The 12,709-nt window shown below is 33.8% G+C and overlaps 1 protein-coding gene across 32 annotated transcripts in view; it reads right to left on the bottom strand.

Annotated features, from left to right (window-relative positions):
* Window positions 1–12,709, bottom strand: part of PTPRD (protein tyrosine phosphatase receptor type D) — a 2,053,994-nt gene that overhangs the window by 1,264,640 nt on the left and 776,645 nt on the right. For all 32 annotated transcript variants that reach the window (XM_081066962.1, XM_081066971.1, XM_081066973.1 and 29 more), the window contains one exon: window positions 2,749–2,787. The gene's annotated coding sequence lies outside the window, so the exon portion shown is untranslated. The remainder of the gene's footprint in view (window positions 1–2,748; window positions 2,788–12,709) is intronic.

The raw sequence follows: 12,709 nt of genomic DNA, 5'->3' as shown, positions 1-12,709 counted from the left end.
GCATAATATATCCACTGATAATGTATTTGTAATATTTCTAAATTTTACTAGTGTGATATGTTTATATTAATTACTCCCCCTCCCCACACACACACAAAATAGCTGATTGAACACTTCAGATGAAAACAAGTAATCCAGGTAACCTTGCTGAAGATGTTTCAGATAACAGAAATCCTCAACTCTTAGGTGTCATATACTTTAATTTTTATGTAAGCATATATTGTGGAATCAACTATTACTAGTTAAGCATTATTAATGCTTATTACATGCCAAAAAAATGTTCCTAAATAATTTACATAGATGTTCTGTTTTACATTTGGTCATGTTTAGATTGTGATCTACCATAACTGTACTTTTACAAATATAATTGTTTTTAGCTAGAAAAAAAAATGCCAAAGGTTAAAGACAGAGAGAGAATGTTAAAAGCAGCAAGAGAAAACCAGTTAGCTATATACAAAGGAGATCTCATGAGACTGTTAGCTGATTTCTCAACAGAAACTCTATAGAGTTTAGCAGGAAATATTCAAAGTGATGAACAGTAAAAACCTACAACAAAGATTACTCTCTCCAACAAAGCTATTATTTAGCATCGAAAGACAGATAAAGAACTTCCTAGACAAGAAAAAGCTAAAGGAGTTTATCATCTCAAAACTAGTGTTACAAGGAATCTCAGAGGGATTTTTTAGACAAACAAAAACAAACAATCAAAAATATGGGCAATAAAATGGCAATAACTATATAGCTATCAACAATTACTCTCAAATGTAAATGGATTAAATGCTCCAATCAAAAGATAGGAGGGCTGAATGGAAAAGAAAACAAGACCCTTACATATGTTGCTTACAAGAGAGTCACTTCAGATAGTAAGACACACACAGACTGAAAGTAATGGGATGAAAAAAGATATTTCATGAAAAGGGAAACAAACAAAAAGGTGGGGTAACATTACTTATACTAGACCAAATAGACTTTAAAACAAAGAATAAAACAAGAGACAAAGAAGGACCCAGTAATCCCACTTCTGGGTATTTATCTGAAGAAACCCAAAATGCTACTTCGAGGGGACCTGTGCTTGTGTTCATCGCAGCATTGTTTACAATGGCCAAGATGTGAAGGTAACATGGGTGTCCCTGAATGGATGAATGGATAAAGAAGAGATGGTACATACATACACTGGGATATTACTTAGCTTTAAAAAAAGAATGAAATCTTGTCATCTGTGACAACATGGATGAACTTAGGGGATATTATGTTAAGTGCAGTAAGTCAGACAGTGAAAGAAAAACGTCCTATGATTTCACTTGAAGGGAGTTTGCAGCAGGGTGAAAACTGTGAAAGGATTAAGAAATACAGATTGGTAGTTACAAAATAGTCACAGGGATGTAAAGCACAGGGACTATAGTCAATAATATGGGAATAACTATGTATAGTGCCAGGTGGGTAGTTACTAAACTAGTCAGGGGGATCACTTTCTAAATTATATACATGTCTAACCACTATGCTGTACATCTGCAACTAACATAAAATAATATTGAATGTCAACTCAAATTGAAAAATTATAAAAGCGGGGGGGAAGATAAAGAAGAATACGAAGTTCAAAGTTCCAGCTATAAAAGAAACGTCTTGGGGACGTAATATACAGCATAAAAATATAGTCAATAATATTGTGATAGCATGATGCAGTGTCAGATGGTTGTTGAATTTATCACAGTAATCACATCTTTAGCATTGGGACTATAATCGATAATGTGGTAATAATGCTGTAGAGTGCCATGTGGGTACTATTGAATAATTATGATGTATACCTGAAACTAATATAATATAGTGTGTTAGCTATATTTTAATAACAATCTTTAAAAATAAATTATATCCTGAAAAAAATCCAAGCTGGAGTATTCTTTACAAAATAAATAAGATAAAATATGAGATAAAATATGTTTTATAATCATACTTAGGTTCAGAACATAGTAGTATCCCAGTGTAAGAATTTAAATATGAGCCATATTTCAAGAATATTTGGAGAAAGATAAGAAACGAGGTGGAATCTAAAATGAATACAAATGCTATTGTTTGAAAAATACAATTAATTAATAGAAAACCTTCTACGTCAACAAGTCATCTTTTTAATTAAATAATATATATTTCCCATGTCAATTTTATATGTACCAGGCAAATATCTCAGAACTTTAAGTTTTCATGTGGAAAGGAAAACCACATGGTAAACTGTGGTTTACCAGGCAAGGACCAGAGAGCCTTCAGTGTAATTCTAGTAATATAATATATAAATTATAAAAGCAATATTGTAACAATGAAAAGAAATTAAAATTCAGTTATCACATTCTATTTCACTGTTGATTTTACCTTGCTGTTGCATTAGATCTTTTTTTTTTTTAAAGTATCCTAAGTCAATACTTTCTACATCTTACCTAAATAATCCTTTCTTATCTTTGACTCTTTCAGTGGTGATTCTTGTTTCCTGAAGAAAGAAAAGGTACCCCCTTTTGGAATATTCTCCTGACACACGGAAGTGAATCTTCAAGAAGTATGTGGACTTATGAGACCATCCCACATGGGTTAAGATGAAATTGACTCCTTCTATTAGCCTTATGCGATTCCAACTCAGAGGATGGAAATGAGGGGAGAATTAAGAAAACGGATTAAGCCTGAGATAGGAAGAAAAACATCCTCCAAACATTTGTGGCAAAGGAAACAAAAATAGTGACAATACTACAGAAGAAAGTATCTTACCAGATTTTTGAAGTCACCAGACGATCCAGGAGTCCAAGCCTAACAACAACAAAAATAAGAAGAAGAAGAAGGGAGACAGACAAAACAGTTGTGTTAGATTAATGTTTTAAAATTATACAATAAAATTTCATAATTCTATAACACTATCACATTTACAAGTATTACGGACTTATGAAAATGCTTTAGAAAATAATATTTACAAAAATATTTTTTACTTAAATTGAAGTGTTTATTTCATCTCATATTTTATCATGAAAACAAAGGAAAGAAATATAGTGGACACCCTGAAAATATGTTCTAATTATTGAAGTGATCATAATTGTTCATTTTAATTCTTTAAGTACTCTAAAGAAGGGAGACTACTATTACTAAGTTTACTTGAAATCCTCTAATATGTATTACTACATGTATTTAATTTTCTTATGGGCAAGGCAAACATCTTCAATTTTAAAATTTATCCCATATTTCTGCCTTTGCTGGCTAATCAGACAGTAATTAGGTTCACCTCTGATTAACGGTTGAAAAGTAAATTCATGGAAGATGCTGTAATGATAAAAATAAAAGGGTTTTAATTTCCAAATTACATTAAAATGCACCCTCTATTTTTCGAAGGCGTTTGGTGTTCAAAGGAAAGGCAATATTTGAACAGCACAAATCCTCAAGAGAAGACCCAGCACCTGCCATGGGATATAAAGGTTTTATAAATGTTGTCTTTTGTAAAGGCAGTGGCAAACATTGTGAGACCTTTTGTAAATATGTCTCCTACCTCTGTGTTTGAGCAGAAATATTGAACTTCTAACATTTATTATTATAAAATAAAGGAGAGTTTTTAAACATTGATGATCACCTTTTCTTTTTGCCTTGGGAATCAAGTTTGAAACCACATGTTGTGTGGACGTTGAACTACCTATCTTTCCTTGAAAGAGAATGAAAAATATACGAACTGTGAAGAGGAGTTAATACTATGTGTGTAGTTTTCTGTGCATGTAAATAACTCTGCATCTTATTCTCTGAACATTTAAATTAGGTTTCTGACCAAAATTATATACATAATGCTGGACCCCTAATCGGTAAAAAGTTGCCTAGAACAAATTTTAAAATTCCTTCTTGAGGGTCGAGAATTATTTGAGAAGACTAGCTGCTCACTTGAGAGGAGAAAATAAGCAATTTTGTTGTATATTTGAGAGAGATCTTTGAATTCCCTAGCTTGGATTGAAAGGTGTATGTGGATGGTCTGTGGTCTGTTTCCTGGAAGCCTCTGTCCCTGGATCTTAGTTCTGTTCATGAGAGCCACGGAGAATGTCTATGTTTTCTTTTCTTTTTTATTCTTCTCATAATTTGACTTATTTCTCTGTTATGAGTTAAAAACCAGACAAGAAATCTGCAAAAATTAAAAAGTGTATAGCTCAATAAATTGTTACAAACTAAATGCTCACATAATTACCACTTAGATCAAAACTAGAACATGACTAACACATAGAATCCCACAGCTTGTTCACATATATAAACAGCACATACACAGCGTATATATGCATATATACACATATACATACATACATAGGAACGGAGTTTGAATCTGCTTAGTTACTCCTTGGTGGTAAAGCACACATTTCAAATAAAAATTCAGAGCATCTGAGGCAACACATGCATATACAGGATTTGTGTAAATGTGGCATCAATGCCACATATTCATCATAATTTTACATGGGGTATTGACTATGTGTTGCCACAGAGGTACAGCCCTTTGAACATATCATGTAATGTCAGTGTGTGTGTACACGTATGTACACGCATCATACAGTGTGTGATTACATGTGTGATGTATATGTATCATAATACATACATACACATCATACATACATATGTGCACACACACATTTTCAGTTTTTTTGGTCATTGTGTAGCTTTATTTTACTTTGCCTTTGAACTTATACAATTGAAATCATACACTGTATTTTCTTCTATATCTAATTTCTTTCCCTTAACATCATGTTTGTAAGATTCATCTGACTCCTTGCTTGTAACTATAATTAATTTTCATTACTCTGTAGTATTCGTTGGATGAATATTATACGATTTATGTATTCAATCCTCTATTGGAAGATATATGGATTGCTCTTACTGTTTAGTTATTATAAATGGTTGTACTACGAGCGTGATTTTATACATGTACATATATTTCTGTTGGATATTTTCTAGGAGTAAATTGCTAGGTCAGAAAATGTGCAAATGTTCTGCTTTAGCAACATTGCTAAATAGTGCATGAGAGTTGCCCTGGTTGCACAAATTCACCAGAAAGCTTTTTTATTCTGCTTAATTTTAGTCATCAGTTTACTATGGAGTAGAATATAATTATACTTTTTTATTTATACTAACTTGATTATTAATGAGTTTTATGGCACTCCAAATATTACTCATTTATATATATATTTATTTAAGAATATACTTTTCAATATTCTTGTCCATGTTCTGGGTTGTCTTCTCTGTACTTATTTGTAGAAATCCTTTACATATTCTAGTATGACCCACTATGTTGTTTTTATGTGGTGAAAATATATTTCCCACTCCACGGCTCAACTCTTTATTCACTTAGTGTACATTTTGTTGCAAATTATTCTTTAATTTCTTTGCCATCAAATTTAACCATCTCTTTATTTATTTTATGTCCTGTTTATTATACAAAATAATCATGTATATTCTTTGTTTTCTTCAAAAAGCTTTGTTATGTGATGATTTGTTAACCTCTCACATCTATTCCAAAAATCTACCTGAAATTTATGTTTTGCTGCGTGAGTTGAAGTATAATTTCATTATACTCCAAATTGACGAAACAAAATTTAATGAAAATACCCTAACTTACCTCATTGTAGTACAATGTTAGTTTTGTTATAAAATAAATACCCATGAATGCTAGGCTTTGTTTCTCAATGTCAAATCTAGATGTTTCCATTTAACTCTCTGTCTATATCATAAAGTAACTACCTTGCATCAAGTAACTTTATAATACCAGGTCTGACAATTACATTTGTGAACTTGTTGCAATGACGTTGCTAAACTTTTTTGATATCAGAGAGATTATTCATTACAAATTTGTATGAACTGGACAGTTGACCGAGTTTATTATTTAAAAGTGCTGAAAAGGCTGCATGAAAAAGTTAGACGACCTGAACTTTTCTCCAACAATTCATGGCTCTTGCATCACGACAATGCACCAGCTCACACGGCACTGTCTGTGAGGGAGTTTTGAGCCAGTAACAAATAACTGTATTGGAACACCCTCCCTACTCACCTGATCTGGCCCCCAATGACTTCTTTCTTTACCCAAAGATGAAAGAAATATTAAAAGAAAGACATTTTGATGACATTCAGGACATCAAGGGTAATACAATGACAGCTCTGATGGTCATTCCAGAAAGAGTTCCAAAATGGCTTTGAAGGGTGGACTAGGCACTGGCATCCCAACGGGAGGACTTCGAAGGTGACCGTAGTCATATTCAGCAATGAAGTATGTAGCACTTTTTCTAGAATCAGTTCGCAAATTTAATTGTCCAACTTTGTATACCTTAGTGTCTAGTAGAGCATACCTTTTACCTTTTCCTTCATTGAGTTTATCAATTTTTTTGAATATAATTGACAGAACATAAAATTCACTATTTTATTATGTGTATCAGGTATACAAAACAACATAGTGATTAGACATTTACACATCACAAAATGACAAACCCAACAAGTCTACTACCCATCTGACACCGTATGCAGCTATTATAATACCATTGACTATATTCCCTATGCTGTACTTTACATCCCGTGACTATATATATATTATATATATATATATATATATATATATATATATATATATATACACATTTACATATACATATACATATACAGACACATACACACATATGTGTATGTATATACATATGTATATACACACACATATATATATATATATATATATATATATATATATATATATATATAGAGAGAGAGAGAGAGAGAGAGAGAGAGAGAGAGAGACAGAGAGAGACAGAAGTTGACATTCAGTATTATTTTATATTAGTTTCAGTTGTACAGCGTAGTGGTTAGGCATTTAACTTATGAAGTGATTCCCTGATAAGTCTGGTACCCGTCTGAGACTATACATAGTTTTTACAATATTATTGACTATATTCCCCATACTGTATTTCATATCCCCTTGACTTTTTTTAACTACAAATTTGTACTTTCTAAACCTTTCACCTTTCCCACTCATCCCCCAAAACACCTCCCATCTAGCAACCATCAGTTTGTTTTCTGTATCTATGAGTCTATTTCTGTTTTGTTTGTTTGTTTAGTCTGTTCTTTAGATTCCACATATAAGTGACATCATATGGTATTTGTCTTTCTCATTGTGACTTATTTCACTTAACATAATAACCTCTAGGTCCTTCCATGTTGTTAAAAATGGTAAGATTTCCTTTTTTTTAATGGCTGAAAATACTCTATTGTGTATATATATATACCACAATTTCTTTATCTAATCATTTACTGATGGACATTTCGGTTGTTTCCATACCGTGGCTATTGTAAATAGCTCTGCAGTATAATTCACTGTTTTAAATTGTACAATTTGGTGGTTTGCAGTATGTTCACAACATTGTACAAATATCACCACTAATTCCAGAACATCTTTAATACATCAAATTGTTATTAGCCATCAAACCGATTTCTCCTTTAGCCTCTTCCCCTAACAACCTCTAAACTGTCTGTATGGATTTGCCTATTCTGGACATTTCATACAAATGTAATCACACAATTTGTGGACATTTGTGTCTAACTTATTTCACTTAGCATTTTTTCAAGGTCCATCCATGTTGTAGGACATAGCAGTCAATATTCCTTTCTATGGATGAATAATATTACATTGAATATATAAAACACATTTTGTTTATCCATTTATTAGCAGAGGAATTTTCACGGTTTTCACTTTTGGCTATTATGAATAATGCAGTTGAACCTTTGTGTACAAGATTTTTTTGTGCGTGAAATATGTTTTCAGACCACTGGATATATATTTAGGAGCAGAGCTTCTAAGCCAAACGGTAATTCTATATTTCACTGTTTGAGAAAATGCCAAACTATATTCCACAGTGAGCGCAGCATTTTACATTCCTATCAGCAATGCATGAGAGTTGCACTTCCTCCATCCTCACTTCTTTTCCCTTCCCTTCCCTTCCCTTCCCTTCCCTTCCCTTCCCTTCCCTTCCCTTCCCTTCTCTTTCCTTTCCTTTCCTTTCTTTTTTTTTCTAAACCATAGCCATTATAGCCAGTGAATGTGATCTCATTGTGCTTTTTACAGGTTTTGAATTTTTCAATTACACTTGACATACAATATGGTATTAGTTGCAGGTATAAAACATAGTGATTAGACATTTATATAACTTACAAAGTGATCACCCCAATAAGACTAGTACTCGAATGACACATAGTTATTACAATATTATTGGACTATATTCCCTATATGCTGTAATTTACATCCCCATAACCATTTTTATAACTGCCATATGTATTTCTTAATCCCTTCGCCTTTTTCAGCCAGTTCCTCAATCCCCTTCCCATCTGGTGACCATCAGTTTGTCCTCTGTATCTATGAGTTTGTTTCTCTTTGTGATTTTGATTTGCATTTCCCTAGTGACGAATGATGTTGAACATTTTTTCATGTGGTCATTGTTCATCCGTACATCTTATCTGGAGAAATGTCTGTTCAAATCATGTGTCCACTTTATAATTGGGTTGTCTTTTGTATTTCTGAGTTTTCACTACTCTTTTTATATTCTGGATATTAATTCCTTATCAGATATGATTTCCAAACATTTTCTCCCATTCCACAGATTGCCTTTTTATCCTGTTGTTTCATTTATCTCAATAATGTGGTAGAAATAAATACAGCGATAAAAGTGAATGCATGAGTGAATAAAACCATTTTATTTAAATGGAATGGCACCTGACAAATGCATACCTCAGATCCTTTACAGGAAGGTTAGAGCACTGGAACTGAAATGCCAGTTTGTGATCTGCCTCTACTGTTTTTAAGATTTGTTAATTTAGAATATTTATCTAATTTTCAGTTTCCTCTTCTATCAAAAAGAGATCTTAATACCTAGTTCTTATAGGGTTACTACAAGAATTAAAAAGTTATTCCTATGAAGATATCTAGAACAGTGCTTGTGTCAGAGTGCGGGCTCATAAGCTTAGATAAACTAAGCCTGAGATGCAGCCTGACCTTCCAAAGAGCCCATTTCTTTGGTATTGTAAATAATGATCTGTTCCTCCACACCATCTGTGTAGTCAGCTGCTCACAGCCTATATTCTCTTCCCTATCCAAAGTCATGACCTTTAACTGGAAGAAGGGATTAACACATGACACATGCTACCCCACACCCCAAGTTATGCTGCTTTGTACCCAAGACTTACGTCACGAAATATATATTCTAGGATTTTTCTTACTGGGTAAATTGCCCTCACAAATACTAAGAGTAAACTTGACAAGTTCTCTTCAAGTCTCAATCATATCCATCCGATTTTTTATTTGAGAAGACAAAATACCAGCTAATTGGTTATGTAAATCTGTATAACGCAGTCACTCTACTGCTTACATTAATAGTCACAATGATAGGTATCACCCTATTTTCTAATGTCTATGTGTTCAACATAATTTATATGATTGGTCAGTATCTTGAGGAGGCCATTCTATTTAAGTATATTACTTGGACTATGTTTTTTTTTTTTTTAAGCCCCAGGTATTCTCCTGCACAAATACTGATTTCTACCATTCTCAATTTGAATTTTAACTCAGTTGGGGTGATTAATGCAACCTTTCAAGTTATTATATCCCCAAACAATTAATGATTTGTGATGAATTGTAAAGGATATTCATGCAACTATCTACATGTGTTCTTATGGGAAGGATATTTTTCTCCTTTTTTTTTGGAGGGAAAATAGAGTTGTTTTTATAAGTAGAAAGCCAACAGCCAAATTGGAGGCAAAAGATTCAAATAAAACAAATATGTTCTATAGACTTTGTAGATTTGGATATATTTTCATCATTTTTAATAATTACTTAATGCTCTGGAAGACCAAGTTTGAAGAATTGATCATGGGTTGACACATTTTCCATAGTATCACCTCAGTTTAATTTAAATACCTCTAATTCATTAAACATAGGTTATGTATTTCAATGCACAGAACCATTGCTATAACTGGATTCATTTCACCAATGATGTAAACAGGAACTTCCTGAATTTTATTTGGAAGAAAAGTGCTACTCTGAGACATTTTGTGGGGGGGGATATATATACACACCTACATATATATGTGTATACACACACACACATACACACACACTCACACACATATATGTATTACTGCATCCTCTTCTTGGTATCCACAATGCAGATTGGCAAATGAAGAACTATTAGGTGATCCATGACAGAGAGATATTTAATTTGGCTTAAGATGCCTTGAGATGCATCAAACTTATGTAAACTATGGAAATATTTTATTTCACATAAATCACACAATCCCATTAATCAAAGTTGCTCACTTTGAAACTATAATATTAAATGTAGTTTGAGGTAAGAAAAATTGACTCCAACATATTTCAATATGCCTTCTATTTTGCTCCAATCTTATCTCATGTTGCAATAATACCTATACTTTCACTCATGTATTCATCAATATATTATAAATCAGAAACTTTATTATGTGCCAAGGGAAACATATGACTAATACACAATTGCTGCTTTCAAAAGCTTAATGTTAACCAGTGAAAACTGAAGTAAACAAATAACTGCCAGATATGGGCACTGCTAATAATAAGAATTTGTACATAGAACCCTGAACTAGTTAAACAAAGTTATTACATGAACATGTTCTGAGATGCTAGTGCCATAGGTACAAATTCCCCAAGTTGTCAAAATCAACACCTTTTTGGGGGCTCACGTAGCTCTTGTCTGCCTACTCTTTCCGCCAGGAGGGATCAATGAGAGCAGCATCTTAATTACCCCTCCTGACCGTGGGCAATCCTGAACACTAAGCAACGGGGAGGAAGAAGTAGAGGGATTTCTCATGGATATATTTCAAATGGCTCCTGCAGACGTGTTGTATGGGTCATTTTGTTTCTCGCTAGAAAGTCAGTTGGATTGCTTTTGTCTATTGTATTTACTACTGCAAACCTGTGCCCAAGATCTAAAATTTAGCACATGGAAGATACTAAATAAATAGTTTTTGAATCAATCACTTTGAGCATGTTCAGTTTTTGGTACTCGTGGTTCCAGTGATTGTCTACTGCACCCTCTACACTTCAGGCTCTTCATTCCCCCAAGATCCAACATTAATCCCAGAACCATGGAATAAAGGTAACGTCTCCAAACAAGGCCCCTAGAGTTCAGGAGTCTGAAAATCATATCACTTTCATTCTAACCTAGAAGAATGGGTGGAGTCAGTTGGAAATGTCTCCTGACAAGAGGCTTCATTTCTATCATACCATAAAAACTAAGTTCCTAAGTGTAATAATCTTGAAATAAACTGATTCTTGGTTATTCATGCTCTGCCAAAGCACTAAGCCTAAAATACCATTTCTCTAGGATCTTTATCTTTGATTCTGCCACTTTTAGTTAAAGGGATCATATCCCCATCTTCCCAGTTTGTTTCTTTGTTACTAACTACTCTACTAATCTATTCTGATTGCTCTCCCTACCCTGTATTTAATTCCATTTAGTGAAAAAAAGATGCCATCATAAATTCCCTACAAAATTTAATTCTATGCCAAGTTTTGCTAGTGATTCCACCTTCTAAGGCAGGATAGGTAGCATAGGAAATTGACAGCCCCCTCCAGGGTACAGCATGAGGTGCCTCACAGATAGCACAAATAACAAGCGACTGTATCCAGCACCTGAAGCTGGAGAAAAGCAAGAACCAGTTTCATTCAGGTAGGCTGATCCCTACGATAGGGACTTGACCTTTAGCTAATTATAATGTTATTATAATCTCATTTACATTGAGGTTACGACAACTCCCATCATGCATCTGACATCATGACAATTCTGGAGGAACCAAATAAGAAAGAAAAAGTGGAAAATCGAGGGTCCCACCCAAGGGGAGGAGATGAATAAATCACATCAATGGGACATCATCAATTCCCTCCCTGGGAGGGGTAAAAATCCCCATCTGGACTTCCTGAGCGCAAATCAATCTCTGAGTTCACCCGTACTTCCTTCTCCAGTGTGTACTTTCTCTTTAGTAAACTCCCTGTGCTTTCCTACATCTGTCTCACCCTTGAATCTTTCTTAGCAGAGATAAGAACCTGGTCACCACTGTTCCAGGTGGACTCTTCTCTTGGATATCCCCGTGAGACTCTCGCGACACTTCCACTAGTTTTTCAGTTGGCTGATGTGCTCCTGCACATCTAACACTGCACCGTAAGACCTACCTACTCAGGCCTCACATTTGGATTTCCACTGTTGGCCAAGTCTCCTTTTTCAGTTGCTTGGAACTGTGCTATATGACAAATAATATGGAAGAACCGGTAGGTGTGTCCATTTGTTTAACATATTTAACTGAGAATATATTTTGGGGACAGATATCCAATTTTAACCCCATTTTTGGGATAGTTTCTTGAAAATGGAATGCTTTTTATTTTTACAGAATAAAGTACAAATGCAGATGCTTGGAGAAACTAGATACATGGAGAAAAATTACTGAAACTCTTGCTGTTCACAGCTAGTCCTGTAGACAGTGTTATACAAAATGATTCGTAAATATCCAAATGAGATACAAACAATTTTCAGTTAGTTGGTGTTCAGGGTGACTCAGATAGCAGGTGATGAAGCATGGAAATTGTTTCAAAGAACGCTTTACACTTGCAACACTAACCTACTGTTTTCTTGAGTGATTTCTGAGGAGATAATTTTTTAGT

This window comes from Rhinolophus hipposideros, assembly GCF_964194185.1.
Source record: "Rhinolophus hipposideros genome assembly, chromosome: 11".
In the NCBI taxonomy this organism is placed as follows: Eukaryota; Metazoa; Chordata; class Mammalia; order Chiroptera; family Rhinolophidae; genus Rhinolophus; species Rhinolophus hipposideros.
The sequence above is the reverse complement of the archived record's forward strand: the minus strand, read 5'-3'. Positions and strand labels throughout refer to the sequence as shown.